Raw genomic sequence first — 25,950 nt, 5'->3', positions numbered from 1 at the left:
TGTTGTTGTCTTTTTGTCTTTTTATGGATGCACCCACAACATACAGGCTAGGGGTCTAATCGGAGCTACAGCTGCCAGCCTAAGCCACAGCCACAACAACGCCAGAACTGAGCCATGTCTGTGACCTACACCACAGCTCATGGCAACGCCAGATCCTAACCCACTGAGCAAGGCCAGGGATTGAACCCGCAACTCCATGGTTCCTAGTCGGATCCATTTCCGCTGCACCACAACGGGAACTCCAGGACTAATGGGATTTTACAAGTTTTGCATTGTAAGATGGCAGTATAGGCATGTAATCAGAAAAACTCTAATGAGGGAAAAATATAACCATCTTGTTTCTTTAAAAAAGAGAGAGAAGATGATGGGGATAGAGATGGAGAGATGAAGGAGAAACTTACTGATTAGAAGAGAACTAAAATACACCTACTGGGATGGTTATTATCAAAAACGAAAACACTTTTAGTGTAGAAATGGACATTCATATCCCTCTCCTCCTACCAGCCCTCAGAGCCCATGGTTTTAAATATCTTGGAAGTTGTATAGTTTTTCATTTCAGATTTTAAAAAATAAAATTCTTTTGATCTTGTTAAAAAATACATAACAAAATAAGTATTGGTGAGGATGTGGGGAAATTGGAACCCTTGTGTCCTGTTGGGGGGAATGTAAAATGGAATTACCAGTTGATCTAGAAATTCTATTTGGGGAATATATCTAAAAGAATTGAAGGCAATGTCTCAAAGAGATATTTGTATATCCATACTCATAGCATCATTATTCTCAATAGCCCAAAGGTGGAAACAATCCAAGTGTCCATTGATGGATGACTGGGTAAATAAAATGTGGTATACACATACAATGGAATAGTATTCAGCCTTAAAAAGGAAGGGAGTTCTGGCACATACTATAATACAGATGAAACTTGAAGACATTATGCAAAGTGTAATAAGCCAGGTACAAAAAGTCAAATGCTGTATGATCTATTATATGAGGTACCCAGAGGGGTAAAATTCATAGGAATAGAAAGTATAATGGGGCTGAGAAAGACTGAGAGGAGGGAGGAATGAGGAGTTATTGTTTAATGGATACAGAGTTTCAGTTATGGAAGATGCAAAGGATTTGGAGGTATATGATGGTGACAGTTGCACAATGTGAATGTACTTAATACAACAGAACTGTACACTTACAAATGGTTAAGATAACAAACTTAATGTTATATGTATTCTACCACAAATTTCAAAAATAGAATTAAGAAACATATAAACAAATTGCAATGTTATTTGGATCCAGATTCAAAATTTAAAAACAAAAGTCTAAGGTATCATAGTGTGCATTCACCCAAGAGCTTGAGCTGTCATTTCAGGAAACAGAATTGTGGGAACAGGGAAAGTATCACTGGGAAGGAGGAAATGCTGACATAAAGTTGCATTAAGGAGGTCACCTATGCCTAGGGGCCGATTCTGCCTGGGCCACTGAGAAGCACAAGGCAGGCTGCCAAGAATTGTCTTCTTGCAAGACAGGGGGTCAGTGCTGCCCCTGGGTTTTTATGACCCCCACTTCTGAGATGCACTATACACTCAATGGTGTGTTGTCTCCCTTTGGGACATGGGACTCACGCTCAGAGTGAGACACTGCCAGCAGGAAGGAGCCTGGGCACACATAAAACTCTGAGGCTGAAATAATGAAGGGGCTGAGAGGATGTGATCTAAGGACCTTCAGGCCTCTTCACAAGAGACCAGGTGGGAAATAAGGATACTGACTGAATACTAATGATAAAGAAGAAGGATGGTTAACTTTTTGTTAGTCATGATCATTACACTGTGCTGTGTTTAAGGCAGGAAATCCAAAAAAGAGAAAGAAAGGAAGGAAGGAAGAAAAATGGAAAGAAAAGAAAGAAAGAAAGAAAGAAAGAAAGAAAGAAAGAAAGAAAGAAAGAAAGAAGAAGAAAGAAAGAAAGAAAGAAAGAAAGAAAGAAAATCCTTGTTTTAGAGAAACACTTTGGGATATTTACAGATGAATTGGTAGGATATCTGGTATTTGCTCCAAAATAAATAGAAAGGGATACTTCTCTACTTCAGTGGAGGATAGAGAAATAAAATTGGTTATGAGTTAATACTTGTTGAAGCAAAGGAATAAGTACGTGAGGGCTCACTATAATATTCTATCTGTGCATATAAAATTTTCCATAGTAAAACTTTTAAAAAATATAATTGTTTGACAACACTCGTAAAGATAGCCTCTTCACTTCACTAAAGCCAAGTATCTTTCTATGATGCTTGTTTTGGTTAGTCATGACAATTATTTTCCATTCTCAAATCCTGAAAGTTTTCTTAGGTATGGGTCTTATGGTCTAAAAACAATAATTTCCTCCTGAATACAAAGTCTGAAAATGTTTGCAATTAAACACATAATCTCAGAGACTTTAAAATAAATGTTAATTATTCATGCAATGTAATTATTTACTGCCCATACTTTTATACCTGTTTCCTGCTACCAGAAAATATTGTAAAATTTAAACTTAACTTTTGCAGCAGTATATCATTCCTTATAGCTTGATATAATAATACTAAAATAAGAAAGCCTACACTCAAGTCTTAGTAGTATCGTGGCCACAAGTTCCAAAAACTAAGTGTTGTGCAGTGAGAAACCTGAACCTACTATAATCGCATGTGAGTTATTTCCTCAACAAACACAGAAAATGTCCTGAAAAGTCAAATAGATACTTTGCATTATCTTTTCTGAACAATGCACTATTCTGCCTTATCACATTTTGCCCACTTCTACATTGGTCGTTGTTCTTTGGTGGCAAAGCAGCAGGAACCTGTTGTTTACTTAATCTAGAAAGGAAATCATTGGGAGGATACAGGAAAGCTTAGAGAGTGGTGGGGGAAAAAAGCTGAAGCAAAAAAAAAAAAAAAAAAGGACAGAGACCAGAAGAGCATCAGATGTGGTGGTGGCAGGAACAAATGGATGATTTCAGGGTACCACCACCAGGGTGAATGGCTTAGAACTATGCTAAGCTTTCAGTTCCTCTGCTCAAGATTCTTTTTCCCTGGAAGTCTCAGTGGTATAACTTGGGCTGGGTCCTCTCCCTTGGTCTTGACTGACAAGCTTAGCATTGCTGTACTGGTGAGGAGGATTAGTTCCTTAAAGCAAAAATAGAACCAAAAAAAAAAAAAAAAAGAAGGAGAAGAAAATTGCAGGCTGGGAAAGCAAAATCAACAGAGGCCTTCTCCTGCCTCCTTCACTGAACTGCAAGAGGCTCATTCATTTCAGTATCCAAAGAACACAGCTCAGGTATTGGTTAGGAAATGTGTATACTGAATATTTACACTGACCATAGTAGGTCCTGTCAAGAGCATGGACTTTACGATGTCAAAAGGCAATGCCATCCAACACATGATTTGACTAAGTCAACACTAACTTGATAGACATACTGGGAGGCAACAGATGAACCCAAGCTCCTTAAAGAGCCAAACAGAAATAGAATGAATGGAAGAAGCAAGAGAGAAGTACACTTTGGGTTGACCTCTTAACTCCACAGCAATCAGAGGTCTTTGTTCAAAATGTTATGCTGCCTCTGTACACATATATCAATTAGACAATTTCTTGATTGATTTCACGAGTCCACTACTTGATTTGTATATGGAACCCCCAGCATTAAGACAAAGCTACAGTGTGAGACTCAGCCAGTCGTGGTTATAGTATTTTTTACTCTGTGTGCAGTGAATTATTGATTACATATTGATCTGGTAGATACATTCCTACATATCTTTGTCAGTACTATCATTTCTGAACATGAAGGGCAGAAATATTTTGCCATTAATATGAAGGACTACCTGGTATTTCAGGAACACAGACAAGAGGCATTCTTTATTGAAACTGAGAATGTTATACAAGCAATTATATAAAACATGTCAGTACCTAGCCATTTCTAAATCAACACTATAATCCATTAATTTTAACATGCAATTTATGAAAGAAAGGCTGTGAGTACAAAGCTCTTTTTCTTTTTTCTTTTTTTTTTTTTGCCTTTTCTCGAACCACTCCCACGGCATATGGAGGTTCCCAGGCTAGGGGTCGATTCGGAGCTGTAGCAGCCGGCCTACACCAGAGCCACAGCAACGCAGGATCCGAGCCAAGTCTGTGACCTACACCACAGCTCACGGCAACGCTGGATCCTTAACCCACTGAGCGAGGGCAGGGAACGAACCCGAAACCTAGTCGGATTCTTTAACCACTGCGCCACGACGGGAACTCCCAAAGCTCTTTTTTTAATGCAGGTAACTTTAATAGCAACATACATGCCGGGGTAAATATTATTTCACATTCCATTCATGCAAATGGAATTATATACAGTGCGCTACCAGATTAGAGATAAAAAAATGTCACTGAAATAATGTTCAGAATTCTAAGATAATTCTAAGATAAATATCAATAAAAACAATGGACAATTTCTAGAGCAACCACAATATGCTTTCCTTGTATAGACATAGATATACTCACACACTAACGAGAAAGTAGATTATACATTAGCTTGTTCTGGAAGGTCTGGATACTTCTGCACTTTTCTAATTATTCCTGTTTCTCTACCAAGATGTTTGATCAGCCAGTAAACTCAAAGTTGTTTAATAGTACCCTTTCGTACATAAAAAGTCACTGGCTGAAAAAACCCATATTCCCAAAGTACTTCCCTTCTCTACTAATTGTGTTTTTACTTGGAAATGGCTTCATGGTGGCAGTTAAGAGGAAAGAACCCTGAATGTCAATTCTTCAATTCAAGCCAATCGTCTGAGGGAAAAAAATTTAGAGAGGAGAGGTATAAGAAGAAAGAAAATCTTTCACACATAAAATATGTTCAGGAAGTGCTAGTTGAATGAGCAGTGTCAGGGATCCCAACTTGAGCCTACACTGCTACTGTATTTCAGAAATCTGTCTCGACATCTCAGGCAAACAGGTAAAAAGGACCTGACAGAAACTTATTTGCTTCAAGGGATGTAGAACTTTCCAGAGAAATTCACCCCAAGAGAATAAAAATGACCCCCCAACAATCAATGACTTGGCTGGTTGAAGAGACAACCCAGGTGCTAGCACTCACCTCCTTTCGTCCTCTGTCTGGCACCCGGGGGAAGAAGGGGCATCTTATTTCATGTAACACCATACACACAAAGGATAGCGGCACCAGCACGGCCATGTCTGTCCACCCTAACAGATTCCAACACAAAGTGGGAGAGGGGTCTCATTGCCCATTTTGCCATAGACTATCCTTCAGTTTAGCTGCTGAGAGGGCTCTGTCTTGTCCCTGGTGTACCCATCAGGGAGTTGCAGTGCCTGAGGGAGGGAAGAGCAGCATGTGATGGCTGGGCATTTCTCGGGCACATGTGGAAATACCCTGGGGACCACTGTGTGGAGCTTGAGCAAGTCACTGGGAGAGCCTGTCAAATTTGGGACATTACTGATAATGTGACTCCAATGAACCTACAGATTAGTGAGCCTGAGTCAACTCAGGGAACAAATAAATGAATAAACCCTAATCACTTTAAAACACTTGCTCCCTTCACATACCTGACTTCAATCAAAACTAGAAGATGGTGATGTCACAGGAGACTGACGTATCAGGACAAAAGATAACAGTGGGAAATATCTGGGCTTATCCTAGCCAACAGTCTCTGACAATCATTATGTTTTTCGTTGAATCCCATGGTTGTAGTAAATCAATCCAAGCAACTCCTAAGCTCCTTAAAGATTTGCTTGTTTTTTTTTAAATATGCAGTCTGGATAGTTTCTTTCAACCATTTCCATGTCATCTTGTCTCATCATATCTGATAAGCAAAAAAATTAACTCAGGTTGACATCCTCCCTATGAGAGATGCAGAGCTATTGAATTATCTAAAGATGGTTCTAAATACCAGCCTTTAACTGATAACTGATCAGCAAAAAGCAAGCATTGTTTCCGACATGCCATGTCACATTTCTAACTCTTCACTCTGCATTGTGCTACATCCTGCAATGTCAGCTAACGTGGAAAGCAGCAGTACACAATATGACGGGGTGACTTAAAATTGAATGAAAGCCACTATTCAGGCTGAGCATCCATTTTATGCCTTCCATTAGGAAAAATATAAGGGCAAAGAATGAAAGGTTATTTTCAGAAACCATTGTTTGAAATAAGCTATGCTTCCTTGAATACTTACATAAAATGTATCTCTTTTTTTGTATCTTTACTCAGTGATTTATTATTGTGAAAGCCAATTTAAAAGATAAATCCTATACCATTTCCCTAATCAACCTGCACTTATACATGCTGTCATCTTATTCCATAATATAGTTTTTGGCTTGAAATCACAGGCCTTTTAAATTCTGGAGTTGGAAAGGACCTGGGAGATAATATAGGTCAAACCATTACTGTACTGATGAGGAAACAAAGCCAGGATGTAAAATGATTTGTCTCAAGTCACATTGCTAATTAGTGGCAAAGCTCCTGCTAGAACCTGTATCCCCTTTCAGTCAGTGTCTCTCAATTACACCATGTGGGTTGTAAGCTGCAGAGAGGAAATGCAGTAAACTGGAGGGCACCTTGAGATTATTTACAATGTTTATAAACAGCAGACAATTAGACCTAACATGCTCTGACTGAATTTCTGTTTTATTTTCATTTCTGGCCACATTTCAGTGATTGAAGAGAGCTTGCTATTAGAATGGTCAAGAAACAAAATCCTGTGAATCTGACAAAATGTGCTGTCTAATAAACTAAAACTTAAATGAATGGAAGTGACCAAAAAAACAAAAACAAAACAAAACAAAAAAACACGGGGGGAGAGGGTACGGATCCGGAGAGGAGAGAGCAGAGAAAACCAAGGATCAGAGCCATTAGTTTGCCCAAGGTGACCAGGAAGCAAGCATGCACCAAATCTTCTTTCCTGCAGCGTGTGTAAGTTCCTGGGCCAGGGATCGAACTCAAGCCACAGCAGTGACAATGCCGAGTCCTTAGCCACTAGGCCACCAGGGAAGTTCTCAGCTCTCTTTTAAACAAATAGTTGCTAACCAGATCTTTCATAACTCAATTGCCTTTCCAATATAAATAACTATCATACCAAATACATGAGTTCCAGTTAGGTTGTGACAGATGATAAAAAGGAGGAAGGGCAAAGAATACAGCCATATGCTTGAAAAATACTTCAAAAAGCTGGCTGTATTTCAGGGGGAAGGAGAGACCAGCATGGAGGGATTTCAGGAGAAACACAATCTCTCCTCCCACATACCATCAAGGCCTAAAACAATTATGGCTGCTTTGTCTTAAGGATTTTTGGGTTTTGTGCACAGATTGCCCATCCTGAGATTTTTGCACAGTACTGTCCACGTCGCTCTCATTAACACATTTAACTAAATTCAGTGTCGACTTTGCCACTTTCCTAGACTCCCTTAGCTCTCTGACTGTGGCACTCATTCCCAACTGTGCTTCGCTTTTTATATGCACCTAAACCATTTTTTAATAATACACCACTCCTCCTTGAAAATGAAGACTTTTACCCATTGTCTCTGCTCCCTCCAGCCCTGAGGCACAGTACTTGCCATCTTCATAGGAAATAGACTGTCTAGACCTGAAAATCTAAACAGTACTCTCTGATGATCGTTTTCCATATCTTGGCCTACCACCAAAATATGATCTTCTACCCTTCCTAGATGGAAAAGCATTCTGCCTTTGAGACAGATGCAAAAAAAAAGGATGTGAACAAGCAGGTTTTTATGTTATTTGTTGACTTTGTACCACCACTCCAAATACTAAGCACTGATAATGCTTTAAAAGCTTCTTGTCCTCTTTGGCCTTTTTCAAAAGTCTCTGTTCCTTCTGAGTCTTAACCTTCCTGACTCTCTTCTTGAGGATTTCTGTGTGTCTCTCCTGGTTGTACTAGATCATTCACTCATTCTTCCTTTTGTTGGGCACAGCCTGTTAGACCCAAGAGAACCCAAGCGGTTGGTCCTCAGCCAGCCTTGGAGCTTCCACAGATCCCTTTCTTTTTATTGCTTCATGAGGGAAGGTATATTTCAGAAGTAATTTTTAGAATTCCATTTTCAGAGCCTCCTTTTCATTCTAAGTTATCTTTCCTATTAAAGTTTGGCTGTACCGAGTCCTGGGGTAGAAGGGAACACCTCCTATTCCAGAACTGAAAGGGGGTGGGAGATGAGATTATCAGGGTTACAGCAGTGGGTAACCATCTGGGCATCTTCATCTTCAGCCTTTTAACATAATAATGATAAGGACATCAATGTCTCTCCTCTCTTCTGCTGAGGGCCTATGCGCCACTTCACTACTTTGAAGGTAAAAGAAAGATGTCTCAGGACACATAGGAATAATTTGTTTGCGTTTCTGATTGAAGCCATGGTAAGGAAAACCAATGGCTAAAGTGAGGTCTGCTATGCTCCTCAGAGACTGAGTGGCCAGTAGCCCCTTTACCACAAATAGCAGAATGACCCTATAATAAACTGAGAGTTTTCACACCTCAGGGAGTGAATGCCACACATCCTGTATGGATGAGAGGCACCTACACTTTCACATATGCCATTCGTGGAGGCTCCCATGTGCACTCAATTTCGCACCAACTCAAGGCCCTGTTTGGACCCAATGATTCATCATGGATGCTGAGATGTGGCAGGTGAGCAATGGTACCCTGAAGACTCTCTCTGCCCACCTGTGAGTCACACCTTCTGTCACCAGACATCATGTGGCTTCTATTCACTGACTCACCACTGCCAAGAGTGGAGGTGCCAGGAGAGACAGGTGTTCCCGCTGCTCCTTTTGACATCACAGTGCCCCCAGACAGCTGTCAGAAATCAACTGAGTACTACATGCCTTCTTCCTCCCACCTCCAACCTTCTCCTTCCCGGGGCCCATCTCCCTCCTTACTGTAAGGTTGGAGGGCTTTGTGCCCACTCCAGAGAAGCCTCCAGATATGGAAGTACTCACTACTCTGGTGAAACCTCTGAGGAGTAAATGCAACAGAGGGCTTCTATTCCCTTTAGGCTCTGTGGCTGGACACATGGGAACAAGTCTGAGAGCAGAGTTTCAATTACTGTCAGAATTTCCCATAATCTGCCAATCAGTTGCTTTGCAACATCTTCCAGTCCTTGGATGGGAGGCCTGTGCCAATTTGCATGGATGCTTTGTAAAGATGAAACCCAAAAGGCATACGTATGCTCCAACATGGCTGCAATTTTAGCTGTTCTGAGAACACAGCAAGATAAATAACCATGCCATGAGAAATTACAGCATTATGTACTGCAATAAATATGACAAATGATAGGCCAGATATTCATTGGCTCATAACAGTTGGCAGGCATAACCATCTGTGGATCCAAAGTTCGAACTATTTGTTTTCTCTCCTACAGCTGCCTAGATCTTTGTCCACCTCTCTGAAACCTCTGGCCTTTATGACAGTCTGGACAACCCTGTGAAACCTTTGACTTTATTAGATTTTAATTAAGAAATACAGGTATTGCCACAGAAAAGGCAAAACTCTGTGTGTATAGGAGAGAAAACATAACCAGAGACCTCGTGTTCCTTTTCTTAATGTAGAGAAGCTTTTTACTTGCAGAGAATCTAAAAGCAGGAGAGGCAAACCTAACGATAATTAAGAAAAATGATGGTGGTTGTTGCCACAGAAGAAATAAATCTTCTGTGTCTCCCGTTTATTTATTGATTAAACAAGGAACCCTACAATGGATTTAAGTCCCTGCTTTAGTCACTAGAAAGGTAACACCAAAGTCCATTATTTCATTATGTGAAATTCTAATCTATATTTCTCATTTAGAATCTAAATCCTCTGCTTGGTTGAAATCTCACAGCTTCCACCTCTGATAAGAGAAGCCTAATGAGCCCTAATGTCGCCCCAGCAAAACTCGCCCAATTAGAGCAGCCGTTCACAAAAAAAAAAGTATACTGTGAACTTCTAATGCAGAACATTGACAGTTAGGAGTTGAAAAATCCATGCTAAGAAAAATCAGATTTTTAAACAGGTATCTTTCTAAGCATAGCTATTTCCTGCTCCTAATTCTTCTGTCTTAGCCATACACTAGAATATAGGGAAGGGTTTTATCAGAAAGGCAGAGAAAAGGATTTTTCAGGGCAGTGAAAGATGCTAACAGTTCCCTGTAATATAAACCTGTTCCCCAGTTAGGAATCTGACCTGGGATTGAGTAGCTCAGCAGAACTGATTTTCTCATTATTAAATATTTTGTCTTTTGTATAAACTTTTCTCTTTCGGCACTTATTAAAATAAAGCAAAATGACCAGACCCAAGAGCAAAATTCCTTCTACGCTTCTCACACATAAAACACCAAACCAACCAGTCATTAAGAGTAGATTTTGGAAAAAAGAGAAACTGCAGGACTATGAGATCACTCTGCTACCACTTCTTATCCAAGTACCACAGCATCACCACTAAATCAATATTGCTAGAGTAAAGTAAATCTATTCAGCGATATTTATTGACCCAGTGGGCACTGGGTGCCTTCTATGTACAAAGCAGTGAGTAGAGTTTGGGGGAATGAGGGTGTGAGAATAAACCAGACATGCCCCCTGCTTAAGCCTTCCAGAGAATGAATCATTCTAATGTAGGGCAGAGAGGACTAAGATATACAGTGAAGGAAGCAGCAGACAGAGGGGATCAGTCAGCTCTGAGGACAGACCAAGAGGGAAGTTTTCCTGGAGGAAAGGGTACTTGAAGAAAAGGAAGACATGAACACGCTGACACAGGGAAGTAAGACACCTCAGACTGGAAGAAACACGAAAACACAAAAGCATAAAGGTAGAAAAGTGCTTTAGAATGAAGTACAGTGAGAAAATGAGCAATGTACCAGGCATGCAAACAAGCACTGAAAATCATTCACTCGCAAATATTAATTGAGGATTTCTCGGAGTATTTCTGGCACTCTTCAGAGCACTGGGGAGCTAGTACTGAGCAAAACCAAGAAAATTTCTGCTTGCACAATTATTTCCTAGTTGGGGAAGAGATATATTGAAAAAGGTAATGATATAACACATCAAATATTTTTAAATTATACATGTATTAGAGGAATTATAGAAGGTGTTCAGGGGAATTTCTCTAACAAGGTAACTCAAGCAGAAACCAAAAGTGAAGGTTAAGTATCTATTTAGAGGAATTATAATCCAGGCAGAGACCCGGAGGTGAGACATATCCAGTACAGTGTGGGGTTGAGGACAGAGAAGGCCAGGATGGCTGGGCGATGGAGAAAGAAGCAGGGAGTGATGTCAGAGAGATGGCACAGGGTGTGGGTGGTGGCCAGCCACATCTTCAGGACTTGTCTGCCTGAGTCAGGACTTCGGATTTTCCTCTGGGTAGGCTGAAGAGACTTAGGAGGGCTTACAGCAGAGGACTGGATGACCCGTCATATTTTGGGATGAGAACTATGACTCTTCTATGGAGGACAGACAGGGGTGGTAAGGAATCCAAGAGAACAATTAGAAGACCAGAGCAATAGCAAGACAAGACATGACAGCGACATGGAAGAGGAATACATTGTGAATGTAAATACTGGCAGGGCAAGAAAAGGTTGAAAATAGCAATAGCAGGGTGTTTACTCCTAGTCTAAATAGGCTAAAATTCTCCCTCATTTACAAAAGTTTATTTATATACAGCTGCAAGTTGATTTTGACCCTGACAATCATATCATTCAAAATATACAAATAGCAAAGTTAGCTGGAATTACTCAGACGTTCTAGCAATAACATCAACCCCTCCAAGCAGAGGAGGAATGAATGTGCAATCTGACTAATGGCATCGAGGTGCTGTCATGGGGGCCTTTCTCACCCAGGACTTTGGGACTGCAGTTCTCTCTATTCACAGCCTAAGTAGTTCCCAGGTTAAAAAACCACCAACACTCCTCTAATCCTCCTGCTAATGTAAACTATTAAAGGTAATAGTGGGGTCTTTGTCTCTAAACAGCCTTATCTTCCTTCTTAGTCAATTCAGCATAAACCTTCTCCAAGACCATAGATCAAGAAATGTGTGGCAGCAGGTGCTATTCCTGCAATCAGGCAGCCAAGAAGGAGCAGGGAGTGACTGATGGCTGTTGACTCCCAGTAACTAGTGCTGCCGAAGATCTGCTTGCTCTCCAGCCTCCCATGTGACTTAGAGATACGGCTCCCCTCACTTAGTCCCAGATCCCTCACCCACACTCTCCCCCCCTTCAGGGCCCCACTCTGATTTCTATTTTCCCCCCATATCCTATCACAGATTTAGTTTATTATTAACACAAGTTATCATGTCATGGGAGAGGTGCTTGTTTGACGGCTCAGGTATCTCAACAGTCTCATGATTGATAAGCTCTTAAAATCACCCAGGTAAAAACTGCTGCAGCAGACGCCTCAGATCGAACAGAACAGACAAGGAAGACCATATTTTCAAATGCCTGTGGCAACCTCTAGGTCAGGTTCCTTCTCTGATCCAAAAATAAAAATAAAAAAAAATTTTTTTAAAAAGGAAGAGAATCCACCAGCATAATGTGATGAGAAATGCAAGGTGATATGTCAGAAATAACAATGCAGGTCAAGTTGGCATTTGTTGTTACTGAAAGTGATGAGTGATATTCCTTCTCCTAAGGACTGCTTTTGCTCCTCCAAGAAAAATAATTCTGTATCAGTCATTATCTTTTCAAAGCAATAGAATATGAGGGTTTTTTTTTCTCATTATGAAATGGCGGCCCCATTGTAAAATAAAGGTGACCATTATCTCTTGGTAAGTGACACTGTTTTTTAAAAACAGCAAGTATTCACATAATTCCATCCTCAAAAATACTTTAAATGATTTTTCAGACTCCAATGTACATATAAGTCACCTCGAGATCTTGCTAAAAATTAGATTCTAGTCCAGAGGGTCTGGGGTGTAGCCCGAGCATCTGTATTTTTAACAAACTCCTAGGTAAAAGTCAACGCTGTCACCGGGCCAATCACTCATCATGTAGCAGGACATTCAAGAGTATTTTCAGAATTATGGTTTTGATTACTCTGTATTTCCTTTTGCTTTCTAGAATATGCTACTTTCTACTAGATTTGGATTTTGATCAGGACCCTTGTTTGCTCTTTCAGGGTGCTCAGAAGTTCTCTGATGATAGTATTTGAATATCTAGATTTTTTAACAATTACAGTTAGTCATGTATTACTGTCCTCAGTGTCAGACAGAATATTTATGATACTTGCTCTGCATTTTATTGTTAATATATAGGTCACTATGCTGATGAGTTGACGTGGGGGAATTTTCTTTCTTCATCCTTGGGAAAGTTAATAAATAAACCCTTTAGAAATCCAGTAAGCAAGAGTCAGATTGTTTTTAAAAAAAATACTGTATTTCTTCAGAAAATATTAAAGCTCTAACAACAACCTTTCTAGAGGGCAAAAAAAGATGCTATTTTACTTGCTCTTCGGTAGAGTGAGAGCTATGAAAAATGATGGAAGGGAGCTTAAAATAAAAATAATCTTATTTTACATTTTGATTCAGATCCTGTAATTTCAAAGAAAGCTTTTGAAGATAGATTGATTTTGATAATTTCCTGCATTCCACTTAACATCACCTGGAGCCAATCAAGAGAAATCAGAATATCTTGCTCTGACATTAGGGTGTGAAGCAAAAACAACACCTTTATATTTTAAACTTCACTCTTTCTAAAGTGAGAGGCTGAGAGGTTGAAAGTTCTGGTTTCATCCATGCACATAAGGAAACACAGCATTTGACCCACAGATAAGTTCAAATCAGTTTTGCTGAGCTGGCAGTTCTATTTGAAATCTCTCTTAAGTAGAATCTGTTGATCAAGCCAAAGTGCGTCCTATGGTTCATTTTGCAGATAAACATCCTCAAAAGCCTGTAGTTGAGAATATTTCATTTCCTTAAAACCCATGCCAATTTTAAGATTGTCAATTTATTTTCAAATTGCAGAGTTGGGATGGTATTTGAGTATGCAGGAGAATATATTGCTCAATTGTCATTTAACCATAGATTAAATGTCTGCATAAAAAGGAATGCATTTTACAATTTTCAAATTGATGAAAGTTTTATGGGGAGATGTAATGAGAATAAGGATGTATTTTATGCAGGAGGAAATGCTGTCTGGCACTGAGAACCATAGATAAGGATTTAAGAGTCTAGGATTGAATTGGTGGCATCACAAAAGATGCCTTCAGGCATGGATGCTCCAAGGTAGGTCAAAAGAGCATCAACTGAATCATAAATGCTTACTGCTTCCTTTGTAAACCTCAAAGAATTTCTGGTTCCCAGGTGTAAGGAGAGGGCGCGATCCCCTCAGATCTGGCTTGTGAAGTTGGCCACAGCGTCAAAAGCAGTTTAGCATAGAGCAAGGGTAGCATGTTATGGCGTCACAGGCGTGGATTTCCCAACCAAACTGCCTATGTTTGAATTCACTTACTAGCTCTGTGCCCTTGGGCAAGTTACTTAACTTACTTGTGCCTGAGTTTCTAAGCTATAAAAGGAAAAAAAAATCTATGGCGTAAGATTGTTATGAGGATTAAGTGAGTAACATTTGTATAAGGCTCAGCTCAATCCCCGGTGTAAGTATAAGCACTTTGTATTTGTTAAATAAATGAATGAATAATAAAAAGCAAAGTGACTTAGATGTATCCTCTGGCTTCATATTGCCTCGTTTCAAATCTCAGCTCTGCTACTCTACTGGGCAGGTTATTATTCTAGCTGAAAAGTATAATATAATACTACCTACCATTATATGAGTGGTTGTGGGCAAGATGGTTGTGGGCAAGATACTAGCTATCTGAAGCCTGGTTCGACCTTACAGCAGTATACTTTCCCTGGTTGATGTATATAAGCTACTTTCCATACAGCAGACTTATTAAATTTGGTAAGTATGTCTTTAACTCATTGAAAAATTGTTTGTACAAGAAAGGGCCAGAGAAAGAAAACAAAACAAAAAACCCTGTAGTGTTATACCAGCAGTATTCATCAAGGTTAGCATCCACACATTAATCAACCCTCTCTGGGCACAGTCGTTTATCAATTATGACTCTACTTCACAGTACTGTCATGCAGCCCATATTTGACTATTTAGCCCACAAAAATAATCTCTTTTTATGGCGTGTTTTTTAACACAGAGTACATGATGATAACACCTTACATTTATATGGCATGTTAATGTTTTGTAAAGCTGTTCACATCCATTATTTTATTTAACTAGACATATCGTAAGAGGGTCATTTGTCTTTGAAGAAGCAGCTCTGAGGAAATTTTTCAAATTTAACTTAAAACCATACTTTCCCTGCTACCAAGAGTTATCATTGAAGATGGTATTTCCATCAATGGCTCCTTTCAGGCGACTGACTGTAGTCACCCGATCTCTGGATGTTTGCAGCAGAGGGCAAAGCTGCCCCAATGTTAAAACAGCTTTCTGTGTTCTCTCCTCTTCTCTCTGCTTCGATCCAATGCCACATTGCCCACTATTCTGATGACATCTCTACTTAAAAGTAAATTTTTTGTTCTTACTCATTCAAAATCTTCACACTTGCCACCACTATAGACTAGTCCTAACCACCTTTCCTTGACCTCAATACCTCAAGATATGGTGCGCTGCATCTTCTCCATTTAGTCAGTGCACGACATAAGCATCAGTGTCCATCCTGACAGTTCAGAGTCCACTTTTTCAGCCAAAAAATGATCTCTTTGCCTGGGACTTACTTTTTTTTTTGGTCTTTTGCCTTTTTTTTAGGGCCACACCCATGGCATGTGGATTTCCCAGGCTAGTGGTCTAATCGGAGCTGTGGTCGCCAGCCTACACCAGAGCCACAGCAATGCCAGATCTAAGCCACGTCTACAACCTACACCACAGCTCACAGCAACACTGGATCCTTAACCCAATGAGCGAGGTCAGGGACCGAACCCGAAACCTCATGGTTCCTAGTCAGATTCGTTTCCACTGCTCCACGGCGGGAACTCTGATTTTTAACTATTTATTACTGTACTTCTTTTTTTTTACTTTATTAAGTAAATATATAGCTCACCTACTTTCAAAATGAATCTGAGGTGACTTAAAAACACATGAGCGGAGTTCCCGTCGTGGCTCAGTGGTTAATGAATCCAACTAGGAACCATGAGATTGCAGGTTTGTTCCCTGGCCTTGCTCAGTGGGTTAAGGGTCCAGCGTTGCCATGAGCTGTGGTGTAGGTCGCAGATGTGGCTCCAATTCCATGTTGCTGTGGCTCTGGCATAGGCCGGCAGCTACAGCTCCAATTAGACCCCTAGCATGGAAACCTCCATATGCCGAGGGAGCAGCCCCAGAAAAGACAAAAAAAAAAAAAAAAAAAACACATGAGCAATCACAAGTGTAAATGGAAAGCAGACAGCCTTCCAATGTCTCTCCCACTGTCCCCCAGATCTCATCTTCCTTCTCACTCACATTCGCACACAAAAAGAGGGTGCTTCACTTGGATAACAGCTTTATCCCACTCTGCGAAGTGAATGTCAGCTTTGATGTGGACTGCAGATCTTCTCAAGACCCATCTTCTCTGCTGCTTTCCCCCCAGAATCCTCCATTTCACACAAACAGGCTCATGGAGGCTCCATGTGCCTGGTTCCCCCTCTCCTGCTTTCATATTTTCCCCAAGAAGCTTATTTTGTTTATTTACCAAACATCTATATCTAGTTCTCAGTTTGTGCCAGTCCCTATTTAAAGCACATTATATAGATTAGCTCACTGAACTCTCATAACAATTATCCATTTTACAAATGAGGAAACTCAAAGAGAGAAGTGGCTTTCACATGCTTTAGGATGAATGGCAGAGCCAAGATGGGACTTGGAACTGGGTCTAGAGTAGGTGCTTGCCTCCACTTTGCCTGGGCTCCACTCTCTCTGTGATGCAGAGTGATCTGCCTAGGGCACCCTCAAGATTCTCCAGGGTCAAAGCACTCACTACTTTTCTATCCCAAGCATCTCTAAAGCCATTGTGTGTCCTCCAACATAGGTTTCAGTAGCTGTTGAAGCACTAACATGAAACAAATAATAACTTGAATTTATTGAAAATGAGTTTCATGGATCCTAGTATTCCTATATTCTGTGAAGAATGTAATTTTTGCATTGATCCTTATGAATAACATCTGCACTTAGAGATGTGAATGCACTGTTTAGATTTGGAGGGAAATAGAGATAAAATAGAAATAAAACTACCTCCCAAACTTGTAACGAAAGATGCTTTTCTGAGATTTTCCTGTCTGGGAAAAAGAATAGCCCTTGTAGGAAAATGTAGAGGGGGACAATTTAAATAGAAATGGAAATGCCCGGCTCTTTCACTAACCCTGTTCTTCTCTTCCACTAACCTATAATAGTAAAACTCTAGAAAGTGCCAAACAGTTATACAAACCTGATGTTTCACCAGTCAAGTATTTTCATCTCCAGACTTTTGTATTGTTTTCATTATTATTTATTTCATTATAATAAATAATAATATATATTTATTATAATTATTATAATTATAAATAAATAAAAATAATAACTATTTCATTATTCATACTGCCTAATAAATTACCAACAAGGTACTGACTTAAAATATTTATTATCTGGAGCACCACATAACCAGTGAAGGATGAAAAATTTCTGTCAAAATAACTCACCCCCATTGATTTTGCATAAAACCTGGTTTTACCTTTCATTACGTGGCTCTGAAGGAGGGAAAAAAGTAAATGTTCAATCTTTCACACTTCTCTGTTTCTCCTTATTAACACGACTGCTAAAAAGTGTAAACTGTTTCTCAAGGAACCCTCCCTACCTCCATCGACCATCACTGGAAAAAAAAAAAAAAAAAAAGGCACTTGTGTAAGCAATTTCTTCTAAATGGGTAGCAATTGAGTTTTAAAGCAGACTACTTCACATTAGAAGAATATGATTTTTACGTAACAAAAATTCAAAAAATTAAAAACGCAAGACTGGTAGAAAAATCATGACATATTTTACCATAAATATTTTCTTAAATTTTGGAAAGTGTTTTTATTGAAACTTTAGAGCATATATTGGAGTCATAATTGATCTTAGGTCATTTTACTTCTCATCAATACATGAAATAAAATACCTCTAATATATCGGAGTTGCCATTGTGGTGCAGTGGAAACAAATCTGACTAGTATCCAGGAGGATGAGGGTTCAATCCCTGGTCTTGCTCAGTGGGTTAAGGATCCAGCATTGCTGTGAGCTGTAGTGTAGGTCACAGACACCACTTGTAGCCCACGTTGCTGAGGCTGTGGTGCAGGCCTTGCAGCTCCTATTTGACCCCTAGCTGTGGAACTTCAATATGCCGCTAGTGCAGCCCTAAAAAGCAAAATAATAATAATAATATATCTATGACAGTCCTTTAGAGAGATATACCAACAAGACATATCCTATATATAAGATAAGACTGTAATTCAATGATACACTTGTGAGGGAAGAGAAAAATATACTTTCAACACTAAATTTGATAGACACCCTAAAGTTTTTACATTTAGTACATAAATGGTCAAGAAAACATCACAAATAATTGAGTAAGGAATATAGCTCACTCCCTATTTGGGAAATTGGCTTAAATTTTAGGGAAGGAAATGTCCTTGACAATATCACATGTCAAAATGCACTCAGAAGTATTGATTTAAAAAATTAAGTGTACAAGTAAAACATAAAATATGTGAAAAAAATACAGTAAATATTTAAGTCTCTGAGTGGGTAAGCATATCTAAGCAATAGAACAAATCATATAGATAATGTTTAATTATTTCACTAGGTTATTTTTAATTTCCAAATATCTAAAAATAGCATTACACATTAAAAAAATAATATATTGGGGAGATATTTAACCAAATTCTAGTATGTAAAATGTTACATGGGAGGTTCCTTCCTTAGTAAGAAAAATACTAAAATATTACTAGATTAATGAGCAAAGAATATGAATTATTCATAAAATAACAAATAGAAGTACCCAGTTAACATAAAAGAAAATATTTGCTCTCACTAACAATCAGACACACCAGTAAAAAATATATTTTACAACTATCTCATTAAAATATTCTTTAAAGTAAAACACTCAACTGTGCTAACTATGTAGGGTAAAAGCAATCTCAAAGACTGTGCCATGTGTATAAACTTATGTAATCTTCCTTAACAATCTGGCAAAAGGCAAAAACAACCAAGAAACTAAAAAAAAAAATTGACACTTTAGCCCAATAGTACTTCTTAGAGAAATATAGTTGAAGATACTAAAAGGCATTTATATAAAAGAATATTTTTCATAATAGTATCAAATTTTCTTTCTTTTTTTTTTTTTTGGTCCACTGATACATCACTTCTCTTTTTTTTATTTTTTATTTTAATTTTTTAATTGTTATTTCCCACATACAATTTTTTTCTACTGTACAGCTAACAGTGAATAAAGAGCATTAAGTTGGTATATCCATGATATGATCAATTATTTTTAAAATCATAATTTAAAAAACATTTCATGACTGAAGCACTACTTTCAATATGTAAAAAGGAAATCTAGCAAGATACTACACTGTACATAACATGATATCAATTTTGTATACAAAATAAATATGTATGAGGCATTAAAAAGATCAGTATTTTAAGTGATTACTTCTGAGTGATGAGATTATAAACAATTTTTACACCTTTTTTTTTTTAAATGGCTACAACTATGGCATATGGATGTTCTAAGGCCAGGGACTGAATCTGAGCCACAGGTGCAGTAACGTGGATCCTTTAACTCACTGTGCCAGGATGGGGAACCAACCAGCACCTCTGCAGTTGGATTATTAACCTACTGTGCCACAGCGAGAAGTCTCACATATTTCTTTACACTTTTCTTTATTTTCTATAATAATAATGTATTAGTCTTACTAGCAGAAAAAAAACAAGACCGTACTTATATTTTACTGACAGAAATACAGGCATATCTTTGTCTTTTTTTTTTTTTTTTTTGCTATTTCTTGGGCTGCTCCTGCGGCATATGGAGGTTCCCAGGCTAGGGGTCTAATCGGAGCTGTGGCCGCCAGCCTACGCCAGAGCCACAGCAACGCAGGATCCGAGCCGCGTCTGCAACCTACACCACAGCTCACGGCAACGCCAGATCGTTAACCCACTGAGCAAGGGCAGGGACCGAACCCGCAACCTCATGGTTCCTAGTTGGATTCGTTAACCACTGCGCCACGACAGGAACTCCAGGCATATCTTGTTATATTGTGTTTCACTTTACTGCACTTTGAAGATACTGTTCTTTACAAACTAAAGGTTTGCGGCAGCCTTATGTCAAGCAAGTCTATGGGCAATAATAGCATTTGCCCATTTCATGACTCTGCATCACATTTTGGTAATTCTCACAATATTTCAAATATTTTCATTATTATTATATTTGCTATGGTAATCTGTGATAAGAGGTATTTGCTATTACTATTATAACTGGGGGCACCATAAACCACACCCATACAAAAGGCAACCTTAATCAATAAAAATGTGTGTTCTGACTGCTCCACCAACCTGCTGTTCCCCTCTCTTCCCCTCTCCTCAGGCCACCCTATTCCCAGAAACACAATACTGAAATTAGGCCAATTAATAGCCCTACAGTGGCCTCTAGGTATTCGAGTGAAAGGAAGAGCTACATGGTTCTCACTTTAAATCAAAAGCTAGAAACAATTAAGCTTAGGAAAGAAGGCATGTTGAAAGTCAAGACAGGACAAAAGCAAAGCCTTCTGCAGAGAACAGCCAAGTTCTGTTTTCTGCAAAGGAAAAGTTTTGAAAACAAAAAAAATAAAAGTGCCACTCCAGTGAACACAGGTATGACCAAAAAAAGGAACAGCCTTATTGCTGATATGGAGAAAGTTTTAGTGATCTGGATAGATCAAACCAGCCACAATATTCCCTTAAGTGTAAGCCTAAACCAGAGCACGGTCCTAACTCTTTCCAATTCTGTAAAGGCTAAGAGAGGTAATGAAACGGCAGAAGAAAAGTTTGAAGCTAGTAGAACTGGTTCATATGGTTTAAGGAAAGATGCCATCTCCGTAACATCAACGTTCAAGGTAAAACAGCAAGTAAAGACCTAGCTGAGATCGTTAATGAAGATGGCTACACTAAATAACAGATTTCCAGAGGAGATGAAATGCCCTTATATTAGAAGATGGCATCTAGGACTTTCATAGCCAGAGAAGAGAAATTGGTGTCTGGCTTGAAAGCTTCAAAGGACAGACTGACTCTCTTGTTAAGGGTTAATGCAGCTGGTGACTTTAGTTGAAACCAATACACATTTACCATTCTGAAAATCCTAGGGCACTTAAGAATTACGCTAAATCTACTCTGCCTGGAACAACAAAGCCTAGATGACAGCAATATGTGTATAGCATGGTTTACTTAATATTTTCAGCCAAGTATTGAAGCCTACTGCTCAGAAAAAAAGATTCCTTTCAAAATATTACTGCTCATTGACAAGGCACCTGGCCACCCAAAAGCTCTGATGAAGATGTACAACGAAATTAATGTTATTCTCCTGTCTGCTAATGCAACATCCATACTGTAGCCCATGGACCAAGGAGTAATTTTGAATTTCAAATCTTATTCCTTAAGAAATACATTTATTTAGCGGAGTTCCCTAGTGGCCTAGAAGTTAAGGATTTGCATTGTCATTGATGTGGCTGAGGTTCAATCCCTGGCCCAGGAACTTCTGCATGCTCCAGGCATGGCCAAAACAAAAATAAATAAATAAAAAATAAATAAATAAAATACATTTCATAAGACTCTAGCTGACATAGATAATGATTCCTCTGATAGAGATGGACAAAGTAAATTGAAAACTTTTTGGAAAGGATTCACCATTCTAGATGGTATTAAGAACATTTGTGATTCCTACGAAGAGGTCAAAATACCAACATTCCAAGTGGGAGGAGGGAAGAAGTAGGTCCTACTGTACAGCACAGAGAAATATATCCAATGTCTTGGAACAGAACATGATGGAAGACAGAATGAGAAAAAGAATGTATGTATATGTATGACTGGGTCACTATGCTGTACAGCAGAAATTGACACAACACTGTAAATCAACTATATTCTAATAAAAAAAAATTAACAGGCGTTTGGAAAAGTTGATTCCAACCCTCATGGATGGTTTGGAGGGGTTTCAAAACTTCAGTAGAGGAAGTAACTGTAGATGTGGTAGAAATAGTAAGAGAACCAGAATTAGAACAGGAGCCTGGAATTCCCTTCATGGCTCAGTGGTTTACGAACACAACTAGGATCCATAAGGATGTAGGTTCGATCCCTGTGCTCAGTGGGTTGAGGATCTGGCGTTGCCGTGAGCTGTGGTGTGAGCGGCTACAGCTTCGATTTGACCTGTAGCCTGGGAACCTCCATATGCTGTGGGTGTGGCCCTAAAATAGCATTTAAAAAAAAGAAAAAGAAAAAGAAAGAAAGAAAAGAAAAGAAATGGAGCCTAAAGATGTGACTGAATTGTCGCAATCTCATGATAAAAGTTTAAGGGATTAAGAGTTGTTCTTAGGGATATGCAAAGAAAGTGATTTCTTGAGATGAAATCTACTTGTGGTTAAGATGCTGAGAAGATTATTGAAATAACAACAAAAGATTTAGAATATTACATAAACTTAGTTGAGAAAGTCAGTGGTAGGATTTGAGAGGACTGACTACAGTTTTAAAAGAAGTTCCCTATGGGTAAAATGCTATCAAACAACATTGCATGCTACAGAGAAATCGTTCATGACAGGACAAGTTAATCGATGTAGCAAACTTCATTGTTGTCTTATTTTAAGACTTTACCACCCACCCTGACTTTTATCAACCACCACCCTGATCAGTCAGCAGTCATCAGCACGGAGGCAAAATTTACAACTCACTGAATCTTAGATGACGGTTAGCATTTCTTAGCAACAAAGTATTGTGTTTTTAGACATTACGCTATTGCAGTTAATAGACCGCACTACAATGTAAACAAAACTTTAATATGTACTGGGAAAACAAACCGAAAAAAATTATGTGATATTTTGTAGTGGCCTGGAACTAAACCTGCAGTATCTCCGAGGTGTGCTTGTACTTAAAGTAGGAAAACTGACCCTCTACAATAACCTAGAAAACTGAAGTCAGACCCAGGCATAAGCAAAGTATGTGACTGTCTCTAGTAAGACTTAAAATTTTCCAGAAACAAATTCCTCAAATGACTTCTCCCACTCCTCTTATTGATCTGCAATTATTGTTAGGAAACATATCTGCATGGGTCTCTCAGTTTTCTGCATTTCTTTATTCTTGACTATCTTCTCTAGTGTATTTGTTTAGTAAAAGGCCTTGGAATATATGGTATCTCTCTCCGCAGCAAAGATCAGACATGCTTACTGCCACTATAAAAGATTTGGGTTCACTAACTTATGGATTCTTCCACTGTAATACAACTCACTGCACGTGCCAGTGTCACCTAGCTTTCTTCACACCACCTTGTGAGAATTAGAGCCAATATCTGGCTACTAATATCACTGTGAGTAATAAATTGTCCTTTATATCTGACCCTGGAGTCCTATATCTTCTGCCAGCATCAATGAAACTATGACAGGGGAACTCAATGGCTTACAAGTAGGGTAAAGTCTCAGACTCTTCATAGTGCTTCACAATTATCTGATTAGAGATATTTTTCTTTGGCTTTAAAGTTTTTTATTCTATTAAAATCAGCATACATTTAGGAGAGATGTATCCTGTCTACATACATTTGTATTAAGTGTATCTAAACATTTGTAACTTAATATGTGAAATAATTTATAAGATTCTCTGTTATAAACAAGTTTATACGGAGCAAAGTACAATGAGGTATAACAGGTTATCCTTAGCAATTGAGCTCAGTGGATTATGGCACATACAAAACAGGAAGGTAGAGTCATTTGAAAGGAAAGTGAGGAGTTCCCATCATGGCTCAGTGGTTAACCAATCCGACTGAGAACACTGAGGTTGCAGGTTCGATCCCTGGCCTCGCTCAGTAGGTTAAGGATCTGGTATTACCATGACTTGTGGTGTGGGTCTCAGACGCGGCTCAGATCCGCGTTGCTGTGGCTGTGGCATAAGCCAGTGGCTACAGCTCTGATTAGACCCCTAGCCTGGGAACCTCCGTATGCCACGTCTGCAGCCCTAGAAAAAGACAAAAAAAAAAAAAAGAAAAGAAAAAAGAAAGGAAAGTGAGGAGAGGCAGACAACTGGTGAATGAGGTAAATATGTAATTTACTCTCACTTTGGAGTGTAGAGGGGGTTTTCCTGAACAACAAGATTAAAAAAAAAATTAGATTTACTCAAAATCTCTGTAAAAATAGATTCAGGCTACTCCATGCTCCACCTAGAGGTACCATAACCCTGACCCAACTGAGCATCTCCAATAGCTCAACAGCACAGTACTAAGTTTGGTAACAGTGATTGACTGACAAGTGTGGGAATTTCAGACAACATACCACAAAGGGTGGACAGATTGCTTTTTGTAGTCCTTGACAAGATATTTTGGTATGGGTCACAGTTTGGATTTTCTTGAAAAAGGAGGACATAATACATTTTTGATTAAACGAATTTTCCTAATGGAGATATTTATCAGGCTAAGAAGTAGGGCTCTCCTGAAAACAAATCCAGTTCCATTTCTGCATTCCAGGATTGACTGTTCCTGACCTGGGAAGCCCTCTGGGCCATGCCCATGATGACCTCCGGCCCCGCATTAACCAAGACTGATGTTAGACGTTATCTCCATGTAAATGTTCTTGCAGTTGGCTTTCCTAACCAACAGAGCGTTTTCAGTTAAGTTGTCATCAAAGAAAGGAATAAATAAATAAATGGATTGAGGATTTTTCCCTTAAAATTAAGATATAAGTTTCACAAGTCTGTTCTCCATGTTCATGATTTTCTTTTCTGTGGAAAGGTTCTTTTGTGCCATACATTAGATTCCAGATATAAGTGATGTGGTATCTGTCTTTCTTTTTCTGACTCACTTCACTTAGTATGAGAGTCTCTAGCTCCATCCATGTTGCTGCAAATGGCATTATTTTGTTCTTTTTATGGCTGAGTAGTATTCCATTTTGTATATATACCACATCTTCTTGATCCAATCATCTGTCCATGGACATTTAGGTTGATTCCATGTCTTGGCTATTGTGAATAGTGCTGCAATGAACATGCAGGTGCATGTGTCTTTTTCAAGGAAAGTTTTGTCTTGATATATGCCCAAGGGTGGGATTGCTGGGTCATATGGTAAAGGGTAGGGGGAAGGTGTGGGATGGACTGGGAATTTGGGGTTAATAGATGCAAACTGTTGCCTTTGGAATGGATAAGCAATGAGATCCTGCTGTATAGCAATGGAAACTATATCTAGTCACTTATGACAGAGCATAATAATGTGAGAAAAAAGAATGTATACATGTATGTGTGATTGGGCCACCTTGCTGTATAGTATAAAAGTGACAGAACACCGTAAACCAGCTATAATGGAAAAAATAAAAATCATTATAAAATTTTAAAAAGATACAGGTTTCAAATAGGGAAAGAGTTAAAAAAAATACTACTATAGTAGCTGATTCAAATGCTTATATCATAGAGAAGAACCCTATCATTAAGGGGTGACCAGTGGATAAAAAAGTAACGACACACTTGAAGATGGGAAATTTCAGTTCTTGAAAATTCCATAGCAATTCACCTTTATATAATCTCCCAATAAGGGAAACATGGGTCTAGTACTTCTAAAAGAAGTCTTAACTTCAGAAAATCATCACTAGGGGCCAGAGTCCATTAAGGCATGTGGAAAACATTTTTGTGCTTGGTTAGTATGGTTTTAACTGTGACATTCTATCTCCATAATCATAGATAAGACCATTGTGGGTTAGATAGATTTCCCTAACCCACATTTAAGCTAACTAGCTCTATTTTCTCTCCTCTCTGCTTGAA

This window comes from Phacochoerus africanus, chromosome 3 (assembly GCF_016906955.1).
Source record: "Phacochoerus africanus isolate WHEZ1 chromosome 3, ROS_Pafr_v1, whole genome shotgun sequence".
Taxonomy (NCBI): Eukaryota; Metazoa; Chordata; class Mammalia; order Artiodactyla; family Suidae; genus Phacochoerus; species Phacochoerus africanus.
Note: the sequence above shows the minus strand (reverse complement) of the source record.